Source organism: Chenopodium quinoa, unplaced genomic scaffold (assembly GCF_001683475.1).
Source record: "Chenopodium quinoa cultivar QQ74 unplaced genomic scaffold, ASM168347v1, whole genome shotgun sequence".
Taxonomy (NCBI): Eukaryota; Viridiplantae; Streptophyta; class Magnoliopsida; order Caryophyllales; family Amaranthaceae; genus Chenopodium; species Chenopodium quinoa.
Genome location: NW_018744874.1, coordinates 1287481 through 1300000, shown reverse-complemented (window position 1 = coordinate 1300000; position 12520 = coordinate 1287481).

Sequence of the window (12520 nt, the reverse complement as noted above, 5' to 3'; positions counted from 1 at the left end):
TGTTAATTCACTGAATTCTGTGTCAATTACGCCAATACTAATTCAATATTAGGTTAATTTAATCTTTGTGCCTTGTTTGACTTGCTTTCATCTTACTAAAATTACATACTCCATTTAGTTTAATTAATTTGATGCTTAATAAAGTTAAAAGTTGTCATTTATACTAATTTAATTAATATCTAAGCATATATACTTGTTTGTATTTGTCCTAAGATTCTATATAGATTGCTCACATGCACATCGATCTACTATCTATGAATCTTTCGGTCCTTTAATGCTGTTTATGCTTCGACAAGTTTTTTGTTGCCAACCATGCCTTAGCTTCTAGGAGTTTAAAATTAAATTAATTACGCAATCTTATAACTTTTTAAGTACCAACGCTAGCTTGGATGTTGTATAATTATTTACGTACTACATGCTTTAAATATATAAATTGAATATCGTCTATATTATACTACTTTATATTCAACTCTTTTTTGATATAGTAAAATAAAATATTACAAAGTATTCGCAACTTGGCTATGAGTATAAGAGGACAAAGAAACTGAATTTGAATTTTAAAAAACATATTCACCATTGCATAAGTCCAAAATAAAGGATAACTTAATACCAAGTATTTAGTTTCTTAATTTTAAACTTAACTTGAATGTTTGTATTATTTATGAACTTATAAATTATAATGATCAACTTGCAATTTTTCTATTGGGACGGAGGCATGTTCCCAAATTCGTAGTATATTGCATGTTACTAAAAGTTATAAACGCAATCAAATCATATTCTTAATTGTGAGAGGTTTCGTCCTATCACAAAATGATAATTTGTATGTGAAGAAAAATCACCAAACCCGTAAGCACATAATGTTCAGATGAATATTGTGGAACAACTCATATGTGTCGTACATGATGAAATAGAGTAGAGGTCCGGTCCAGTTGATAATAAGTTCAAGTTCTAAGGTAGGGTTATAGTCCTTATAGATGCTAACAATGACAATGACCCAGTGCTTTGTAAATTTAGGGTATGTTCAATGACAACCACTGTTTCAAGCTTTGCCGGTGCATAACTAGACTTTGATTATTCAAATTAAGGCAAGTAGCAGCAAGCTGGTGAAACATTGTACATTAATTTGAGATTCTGACAGTTTAAAGTCAAATTAGGCACTAACAAAGTAACGAAATTATATGGTCACTTGTAAGTTTAATGAAACAATGATAACGAGGTTATGTTAAATTATATGCATTTTATGGTTTAACTTGAGACTTCGACCACTTATTTTTATAATGTAAAAGATGATCATATATACTCCGTAAAATATTGTTATAAAATATGTTAGAGATAAGATCAATACGGAAAATATATGAAAAAAAAAAAACAATTCTCCCAAAAAAAATTCACATACACATATGATTAATGTGTACCAACCCAAAAAAATAAAAATTTAAAGAGTATTAATATTGCATAACGGAAACAAAATTTTGAATCCCATCGGTGGGTTTAATTTTCTAACCCACCGGCAGGGGGTAAATTTTTGTGAGCGGCCCCAAGATTTAACCTACTCTTGATACCATGACAAATTAGGGAGAAGAAAATAGAATAGCTTTTTGTATTGCTTGTTTATTATTCATCAATAGGTTGAGTATTTATACAAAACCTAAGAACATAAGATAGGAAACAATCTTCCTAAAAGATATACTTAAATAATATCTTAACATATAATAAACCTAAATATATTATTCTTCTAATAAGATCAATACGGAAAATATATCACACATATTTTCCGATATATCATATCTCTAACAAAATACTTATAATTTTTTTTTATTTTTTATTTTATTTAATAATTATTTTTTTATTTTTTTTTTACTGAGATTTACTCATTTTTGGTTAAAAATTATTGCTTATTGCATTTTACTTGTTAATGTTATTATGTTAGACTTAATTTCTTTTCTTTTTTTTATTTTCTGCAAAATTTAGTTCACAAACTTATTATGAAAAGTTGAGAAGAACAAACTTTTCAATCAAAGGTCTTACTAATCATTTGATTCATAAAAAAAAATTGTTCAAATAAACTTTTCAATCAAAAAGGTCTTATTTTTTAGCCTTGCGAATAAAATTGGTTTATCCGAATATTTGGAATACCTAAGGTTATTCTTTTTATTTCTCAAATCTAGTACATACGTTGGAGAGTCAAGGAAGGTGTGCTAATAGATCAGAGACACACGATTTGTTTTCTTGTGCTAATAAAATTAAAAATTATTGATGACAAGTTGCATAATTTGTATTCTTTATAAATCATTGCTTTCAAATTACTTAATACAAACAAACTGTTCGGATTTTCTATAATTCTATCACATCTAAATTACCAAAGTACTATATTATCTACCATATTAGTCCGTGTTTGGGTCCAATTTAGTCCAATTGGGCCCAGACATCAAACGATCCAATTAAAAGCTCAAGGTCAAGGTTCAACTCTCCAATTGTGCTAAAGTCAAGATCAGTCCACAAGACAAGTCAATTGGGCCAAGGCCCACATCCCCCATATATGCAAAGGTACATAAGCCTTCAATTTATTCATTTATGACATTATTAACACAAAACCTCAAGCAATTAATTCTCTTGCATAGCTTTCTCTCTCTACACATTTTACTGACTTTAGCATCGGAGGGCCTTTCCTCGGCAACACCCCCGAGGCTAGTTTACGTGTGTTTGTTGTGCAGGAAACCTTCGGCCCAACATCACTTGGACCGAATCCAGTCTTCACCACTTCATCGGACCTTCGGCAAGGTCCCATTGTTTTCACCCGAAACAATTTGGCGCCGTCTGTGGGGAAGACTTTCAAAAATCTTTAAGCCAAATCTTTAATCAAAATCATCTTGCAATCATCTTAGTAGCAATGGCTAAGAACCGCAAGAGCAAAAGCCTCCGTCAAGGAGCAGGCGAAAGGCCTAAAACTCCTACACCATCACCCTCACCGGACCAGAACTCTCCCAAGGGTGCTAGTTCGGAGGGAGGATCGTACAGGGAGGATTCCCTTTCTCCCGTAATTCACAACTCACATCATAGGGCGAGTCCCTCTCGGTCTAACAGAGGTCAGTCCGATCACAGGACTCACTCAGTTCCCTAAAGCCAACCATTGACCATCCGCTCTCATTCCCACACTCAGCCGAGGACCCCTTTGACGGGGCCCAGCTCGGAGGAGGTGGCGAGAGCGCTGGCAGTGCTCATGGAGGCAATGAGGGCACAAAATATGCCTCCACCTCGTAATCGAACTCCTCCGCACACCAGGCATCAGCGGAGGAAGCTAGATCGTGATGGTGGGAAGCCTCCTTCCTTCCGAGAGCTGGAAGAGTGGGAAGAGGATACTTGGAGAACTGAAAGAGAGAGGAAAAAGAACCCTCAATTTTTCAAAGGATCCTCAACCTCTCGGCCAGAAACGCATAAGAGCAGCAGCTCAGCCTCTCGGCCAGAATCTGCTCGCCGAGAGCAACCTGAGACTGTTCGCCAGAGCGTACTCGACCGACTCGGCGGCAGGGAGTCGAGCGTGCACAGCCGCCTCTCATTCCCTGTGGCCGAGGCCCAGACTTCCCAGCCAGGGACGAAAACCACTCCTACCTCTCTAAGAGGGCGGAGCGCGGTCCCTTCGGCCAGGAACAAAGGCAAGGCCATTATGCTACCCACCAGTTCCCCATTCGAGCAATGGATTCTGGAAGAGCATGTGCCCACGGTTAAAATACCGTCGCACATCACATATGATGGGACTTCGGATCCGAAGGACCACATTGCCTCTTATGAGGCTCATATGCATCTTTGCCCCAGGTCCGAGGCGACTTTGTGCAAATATTTTCCAACCACTCTCAAGGGGGTCGCGCAAGCGTGGATCTCCAAGGGAGTGAAGCAAGGCTCAATCACCGGGTGGGACGATCTGTCCTCCAAATTTAGGAGCAAGTTTTCCACAGCAAACCGCCGAGAGAAGACTACTGCAGAACTCATGGGTCTGCAACAAGGGGAGGCTGAAAGCCTCCGAGACTATCTGACTTGCTTCAGCCACGAGTCGTCCAGCATTTCTCAACTGGACCAAGGGCTAGCAGTTTTCTCCCTTCAGCACGGCCTCAGAGCAGGGCAGTTCTCCGACTTCATGGTCATGAATTCACCCAAGACCTTGGAGGAGGCGCTGAATGCTTCGGATAAGTTCATCTGAGCTGAAGAGTGGAACAAAACAAAAACCCAACCTCAATCCGGGGGAGGGAAGCAAAAACAAACACCCTCGTCTGAAGGCCAAGGCCAGAAGACAAAGGGAAAGGCCAAGGCCTCGGAACAATCTTCGGCCAACGAGCCGAAGAAGGAAAAATCTGCCCCATACACAGGCAGATATGAATCCCACACTCCACTCTCTCTTCCACGCGCCAAAATTTACAGCGTGACGAAGGAGGAGCAGGGTTACAGAAAGCCGAGACCGCTCCCAGAGTGGTATCAGCGAAAAAATAAAAATCAGTGGTGCGAGTTCCATAAATCACCGGGACATAACACCGAGGAATGTATCCAGCTGAAGGACCAGATCGAGGACATAGTCCGGAAGGGATACTTGAAAAAATACATCGCGGATCACCGCGAGAAAAGAGGCCGAAAAGTCAGCAAAGAACTCTCGGCAGGACCTCGACTTCCCCCGGAAGAACAACAAGAGTGCGGAGGGAAAATTCTCTCCAATCAATGTTACCTCGGGAGGAATATGCTCTAGGAGGGAACACAAGCGGCACCTAAGGGCTCTGACCCACCAGGTGAACAACGCTGATATCCAGCCTCCTCAGTCGCCGGTGCCGAACATTACGTTCACAGCCGCTGACTGCCGGGGGGTAACGTTCCCTTATGAGGACCCGTTGGTGATCATCGCCATGGTGGCCAACCACGACGTCAGCAAGGTTCTTGTTGATGGCGGCAGCGGAGCAAACATTCTGTTCCGAAAGGCTTACAATCAAATTAAGCTGAAGCCCAAGCACCTTACGCCGGTACCCTACCCGGTATCCGGATTCAATGGGGCTTCAACTTACCCAGATGGGAAGGTGACACTTCCTGTCACCATCGGCTGCGATGAGGCAGCCAGGAATGTCATGCCTGAATTTTTGGTCATTGACGCTCCTTCAGTGTACAACGTGATTTTGGGGAGACCCATAATTCACGAGATCCAAGGGGTCGTCTCAACCTATCATCAGCTGATGATTTACGTCTCAGACGCCGGCTTCCCCGAAAGGATCCAGGGTAGCCAAAAGGACGCCCGAAGGTGCAACTACCTCAAGCCATCCACTAGTCACCCAGATGACGATGATGAGGATGAGGAGGAGAAAGAAAAATAAAGAGAGCCAAGCACCAAAAAGCCGAAAGGTTTGAGTGCTTCGGCCCAAGGTTCTGTGCCCAGAGAAAAAGGGCCAGAAAAAGAAAGGGTTGGCTCTTCATCTGAGCCGAAAGACTCAGAGAGCCAGCCGAAGAAGAAAAAGTCTGGGACGCCTGCTGACATAGACAGCAGACCAGATTGTGAAGAGTCCAATCCATCAGCAATGGATGTGTAACAATCGGGATGGACCTTGATCCGAACACCCGTTGTGAACTTATTCAACTCCTTCGGGACAACAGAGATGTGTTTGCTTTCTCGGCAGCTGATATGCCCGGGATAAGTTCAAACCTCATCTCCCATAAGCTTAATGTTGACCCAACGAGTCGGCCAATTAAGAAAAAGAAGCGGAATTACTCCGCAAATAAGAACCGAGACATCGCAGCCGAGGTGAAAAAGTTGCTGGAGGCAGGCTTCATCGAGCCTTGTCAATATCCAGAATGGCTGGCAAATGTGGTGATGGTTCAGAAGGCCAATGGTGCCTGGAGAATGTGTGTTGACTTCACGGACCTAAATAAGGCTTTTCCGAAGGATTTCTATCCCTTGCCGAGGATCGATCAGCTAGTCGACTCGACGAGTGGCCATGCCTTTCTTAGTTTCATGGACGCATTCTCGGGATATCATCAGATCTTCATGCACCCGACGATCGAGAAAAGACGGCATTCATCACGAACGCCGGGGTGTACAATTATAAAATGATGCCCTTCCGATTGAAAAATGCGGGGGCAACCTATCAAAGGCTGGTGGATCAAGTTTTTGCCGATCAAAAAGGCTGAAACATGGAAGTCTATGTTGACGATTCAATCGTCAAAAGCAAAAAATCTGAGGACCATGTTAAGGACCTGGCTAAAACCTTCGCCACCTTAAGAAAGCACCAAATGAAGCTGAATCCGAAGAAGTGTGTCTTCGGCTTGAAGTCAAGGAAATTCCTTGGGTTCATGGTCAGCAAGAGGGGGATTGATGCCAATCCCTCCAAAGTCAAAGCAGCGCTCGACCTTCCTGAGCCAAAAACAAAGCGGGATGTTCAGCGGCTCACCGGAAGAATGGCAGCCCTCTCGAGGTTCATTTCCAGAGCTTCGGATAAGGGGTTACCTTTCTTCAAAGCCCTGAAACTCCCGAAAACAAAAGAGCTCATTTGGGAAGAAGAGCAAAAAGAAGCCTTCAAGCAGCTTTGGGAGCATCTGGCTCAACTCCCAACGCTGGCTAGCCTAGTAGAGGGAGAAACTTTATATCTGTACGTGGCTGTTAGCCCAGACACCATCAGTGCAGTGCTGCTGAAGGAAGAAAACAAAATTCAGCAACCGATCTATTTCGTCAGTCATACTATGACGGATGCCGAGACTCGCTACCCTCTACTCGAGAAAGTCGCCTTTGCAGTAGTGGTAGCTGCTCGGAAGCTGAGGCCCTATTTTGATTGCCATCAGATAGTGGTCTTAACTGATCAACCGCTGGAAAAAGTTCTCGGCAAAGTGGAAAAATCTGGTAGGCTGGCCAAGTGGGCTTTTGAGCTCACCGAATTCAGCATCAGCTACCAACCGAGAGCTGCCATCAAGGCTCAAGCTCTAGCAGACTTCTTGGCCAAATGCTCGTACCAAGAGACGCTGGACGATAAAAAGAAAATCTGGACCGTGTTTACGGATGGATCCTCCACCGTAAATGGTTCGGGGGCAGGGGTAGTGATAATCTCTCCCGAAGGCAAATCCTTCGAGTATGCACTAAAATTTTCTTTCAAGGCTTCGAACAACGAAGCTGAATATGAGGCAGCAATCATTGGCTTAGAATTATGCATCTCTCTGGAAGCCGAGCATGTCTGCCTGAAAACAGACTCTCAGCTAGTTGCATATCAGATCAGTGGCAGCTACGAGGCCAAAGAGCCCTCCATGATAGCCTATCTTGCCAAGATCAAATCAGTCATTGCAAAGCTGAGAACTTTTGAGGTTCAGCTGATCCCAAGGGGTCAGAATACTCAAGCCGATGCACTCTCCAAACTTGCCAGTTCAACTCTCACTGAGCTGAACAGATCTATATATATGGAAGTGCGTCGAGAAAGAAGTGTCGACGAAGCACCTGAAGTGTGCTGCGCTGACCCAGAGCCCAGCTGGATGGATCCCATCCTAGCTTTCAAGCTTCGGGGAGAAATTCCCGAAGACAGAATTTTGGCCTCCAAGCTGAAGAGAACCAGCTCAAGGTTCATTGTCTTCAGAGGGGAGCTTCTGAAAAAGTCCTTCTCAGCCCCATTGCTGAAATGTGTGGGACCAACAGATGCTGATTATATCCTTCGGGAGATTCACCTCGGCATCTGCGGGAACCACATCGGGGGAAGGGCCTTAGCCCACAAGGCATTGAGGGCCGAGTATTACTGGCCCACCATGATCTCAGATGCTAAGGAACTGGTCCGGAAATGTGAAAAATGTGAAAAATTCGCGTCAGTCATCCATCAGCCAGCTAGAGACCTTCAGCCGATCCTCAATCCACTCCCATTCGCCCAATGGGGACTGGATATACTGGGACCATTTCCAGATGCTACATACCAGAAAAAATGGTTGATAGTCGGTGTCGACTATTTCAGTAAATGGATCGAGGCCGAAGAAGCCTCAAACATTACAGAGCAAACTGTCAAAAAGTTTATCTGGCAGAATATCGTCACTTGTTTCGGCATCCCAAAAGTATTTGTCTTCGATCATGGGAGGAAGTTCGATAACTTGTCGCTGAAGCGGTATATACCGATAAGTTCGGTATCAAACTGGCATATTCAGCGGTATGCCACCCGCAAAGTAACGGAAAAGCCGAAGCTGCAAATAAACTGATCCCGAACGCCCTCAAAAAGAGGGTGGGAGATCAAAAGTCCAAGTGGCTGGAGGAGCTCCCAGGAACCCTCTGGTACCTTCGGACAATTGAAAAAGAGGTAACGGGCTATTCACCTTTTGAACTGGTGTATGGTGCCGAAGCCGTTCTTCCAGTGGAAATCGGCTCTGAGAGTTTACGAGTGCACCACTTCCCGGCTGAGAATGAGCAACTGATGAAGGAATCTCTCGATTTCCTCGACGAAGTAAGAGACTAAGCCCGAGAGAGAATGACTGCTTATAAGCAGAGAATCAGCAAATTTTACAATCGAAGGGTCCATGCAAGGCCTCTCAAAATTGGAGACCTTGTCCTTCAGAATTCTGCTGCAGTTCAGAAAGGCCGAAACCATGGGAAACTCTCAGCTGCATGGGAGGGACCCTATGAAATCTGTGATGAGCTTCAGCCAGGGACATACCGACTTCGTCGGTTAGATGGAACTGAGCTGAAAAATCACTGGAATGCTGATGTACTTAAGAAATATCATGTGTAAACCTTTCGGAGTAGAACAATCTTTGTAAGTACATTTTGATTCGTTAATGAAAGGCCTTGGAGCCACCATTTATATAAGTATTTGCAACTTTTTATTCTTTCAAAGTTTTCTTTATTCTATCTACTCTTTAAGGGTTTTTATTCAGCCTCGTCTGAAACCTTCGCCTCCGGGTAACTGGGTTTCAGATTGCTGACAAACTCGTCTTTTTAAAGAACACTGGTCTTTCAGCTGAAGTCAAACTTCAGTAAGACTTGTTCTCCAAAGACATGAGACCATGGACAGTTCTGGGATATTGCCTTAACTAAGCCTTGTATCCAAGAAAGCCATTATCCGAAGCATTGCCTTCAGTTGGCCCTGTGTTTCGGATATCCATTTTTAAAGATAGAAATCTTTTATTCAACTTCGTTTGAAAGTTAGAGAAACAAAACCCAACTCAGCAATCCAAAGACTTGAGCCTTCGGATTTCTGGGGGGGCAAAAGGCACTATCAGCGCAAGTTTATCTTCAGCAGAATTCTTCAAGATGAAAGCTTTGTACTTAGCAAAATTTTGCAAAAATTTCTCAAGCTCAGAAACACTAAAGCATTCAAAATAAGACAAAGCAGTTGAAGAAAGGAGCATAAAGATTAATGATTAATGCTCAGAAAGTGAGCTACAAGTTCAAATGTTTTAAGGACATATTAAAGCATCGGCAGCCGCCCACAAGCGAAAAATTACAGCTACCGAAGTACACATATAAAACAAGAAAAGCATTTTGTACGACAAGGCAAGCTGAAGCAAAAAACAAGGCAAAAATTCAGAAAGCGGCAAGTCTAAAGTTGAGCGCACGATGAACCGCAAGATTCTGAAGACGACTGCCCGAGTTCCTATGTTTCAGCCCGAGGATCAGACTGATCGACATTGTTGGGCCCCATGGTGGCCTCAGCCCCAGCAGCAGAAGAAGCAGGCTTTGCACTTTGCTTAGCCTCCCTTTCTCTCTGTTCAGCCTCCAACTCCTTTCTCTCAGCTTCTTCTTCGGCTTCCTCAGCCTCAAGGATTTCATCTTCGATTGGAGTTGCATACTTCATGTAAGGGTCTTCGGGATCCTGGACCCATTCAGCACATTTGGACCAGTCAAGCTTCGGCTCAGCATGTAGACACTCTCCGGCACACTCTGAACCCGTTTCTGAAACCCATTTCATACTCTTCTGGGGTGTAGATGCGGACCTTGAGTAGAGCCTCAGCATCAACCAGCTTCTTCTTTGTCTCCTCCAAGTCTTCCTTGGATTTCTTTAGCTCATCAACGAGCTTGGAGGAAGACTCTTTCTGCTCGTTCAGCTCCTGCTGAACTTGGGAAGCCTCGGTCTGAGTTTGGGTCAGCTTATCTTCTTTGGCCTTCAGCTGATCCTCATCCTCTTGGAGCTTAGCTAGTTGAGCTTCAGCGGCAGTAGCAGCCTCTGAGAGTTGGACATTCCGAGCCTGGAGCACCTCTTCAGCAGCCATTCTGCTGGCTTCAAGAGCTTCCAACTTTTGCTGCACTTCAACTTGTGCAGCAGCTCCTTCTTGGATTCGGCTCCCAATGGCAGCTTTGAATTTGGAGATATCCAATCCCATGTGCTCCTGAAGGAACTTTTCCCCTTCCATCAGTGGGGGAAAAACTTCCTTCTCCATAGCATCGCAGAAGGTCTGAAGGGCTTCAGCAACTTTCTTTTCATACTCTTCACCCTTCTGCTGCTTCTCTTCAGCCGCTACTTGCTTCAGCTTAGCAAGCTTCAACTCCTCCTCAGCCACTTTCTTGTCGTACTCAGCGGCATCTACCCTATATTGTAGGGTATCTATTAGCTCTACTGTGAGAGTCTGATTGTGCACAAACTGGAAACAGGAGCACAAGTCAGCCAAAAAAAAAACTGAACTGAAAAGCTGAATTGAAAAAGAGATAAAGGCAAGGAAGGAGATTCACCTGCATCATCAGCAGTTGATTAGACCTGGATGGGTCTGGAACTGGTCTGCTGGATTCGCCCATCCCAGCAGTGGCCTTCAGCGACCAGATCCTTGCCCTATCTACTTCGGACATGCCAGCAAAATCGCCGAAGTAGGCTGCAGCACCTTCTCGGTTCTGGCCCCATATGAGGTCCCAGATGTGATCTGGGATTGGCATTCTGGGGGCCGAGAAACCCATTTCTCCAGACTGCAGCGTCTGGAAGGAAGGGAAGGATGACGATGAAGCTTCTTGAGTCTTGGATGGCTCGGCATCCTCCTTCTTCTCAGCAGAGTCAATTATTATGACTTCTGCTTCTTCTTCAGGTGTGAGGATGAAAGCCTCAACCTCTCTTGCAATGTCAGCTGTGAAACCCTCAACATTGGGCATCACAACATCCTCATCTCTGTGCTCAGCAGCACTCTCTTGAACCTCCTCTTGGACCCCTCCCTTAGGTTCGGGAGTTTTCTGATCCACCTCCATCTCGGGAGGTGGCGGAGGGGTCTTCGGCGGTGATTGATGTGGTGGCTGAGGGACCCTCGGCGATCCACCGCCTTCCTCAGGTTCTCTTATCTCGATGCCGATAGTCATCGGCCTCCTCTGAAAGTCATGTGGGCCGATGATGGCCATTCTTCGTCGCCTTTTCTGAAGAGGTTGCTCGTCCATGTCTGACTCTTCACTCTTCTTGTACCTGATCTTCGGGACGAGTAGGGGCTTTCCCTTCTCTCTGTCTATTACTCTCTTCAGACTGTAAAAGACGGGGGATGAAGAATATGAGTAAAAAAAAACAACAACAAAACAACGCAAAGCTGAAAGCTAAGTCCAAAAAGCTCACCGAGGTCTGCAGCAAAGCCTCGTCTTCTTCAGCTGCCCTAGCTGCAGCTTCTTCCTCGGCAGCCCTGGAGGACCCTTCCCCTCCTTCACAAGCTTCAACAACCCGTGCAACCTCTTCGGCTGTGCGGGTAGCTTCAGCCTCTTCGTCCAACAGTTGGAACCAGGGATCTCTCTTCTTCCACCAAGGCTTTTGCCTCTGATACAGAGCAGCGGCCTCAATTTGGAAGTGGGAGTGGTCCAGATGAACCTCCCTATGCTTCGGATCGGTGATAGGAGGGGCCCGATCAGTTATTACTCTCTCTCGGGTGACGCCGAGACGATTGTAATCAATCCCGACGTTGGTCTCGTCTCGCTCTGGATATAAGGGAAAAGGGACGAAGATTAGCTCGGCAAAATGGAAGATGCTGGATAAACTCAGCAGGAAAGCGCAAAGCAAAAAACAGAGAAAAGAAACAAATAAAAAAGGCCTCGGCCCCAGCCGAAGAATCTTACCATCCCTAAACTTTCGGCTGAGGCCGACAGCTGCTAACATTTTCTCCTGGAAAATGTAATGCGTATCCGGGAGCCAGGTCTCCGGGGTATGCTTCATTCGGCCCCCAACCCCAGGGTTCTGCCATTTGCCGAAGATATTTTGTTGATGAAGGTTCAGATCTGGGCCGCTATCTTCAGGAGGGCCTAAACTTCCCATTTCGGGATCAGGTTCAGCAAGATACCTGGGAGCGCTGAAGACACAAGGGTGGTCGGGATCCGTGGGCGCTCTGACCCAAATCCATTGACCCCTCCAGTCCTTGTCCGAGGAGTCGTTCGGCCACATTGTTAGGTACTGGGGCCGAGATTCAATCCGGTACCACCCAGCACCATGCTGCCCGTGCCCACTTTGAATATTTAACACTAGCCGACGGAGCTTTCTGAAGCAGTGTAGATTCGGCACATATTTGAAGAACCTGCAGACCCATAAGTATGTCATCACCCTTCGGATGCTAATGGGAGTTAGCTGACATAGGGAAATATTATAAT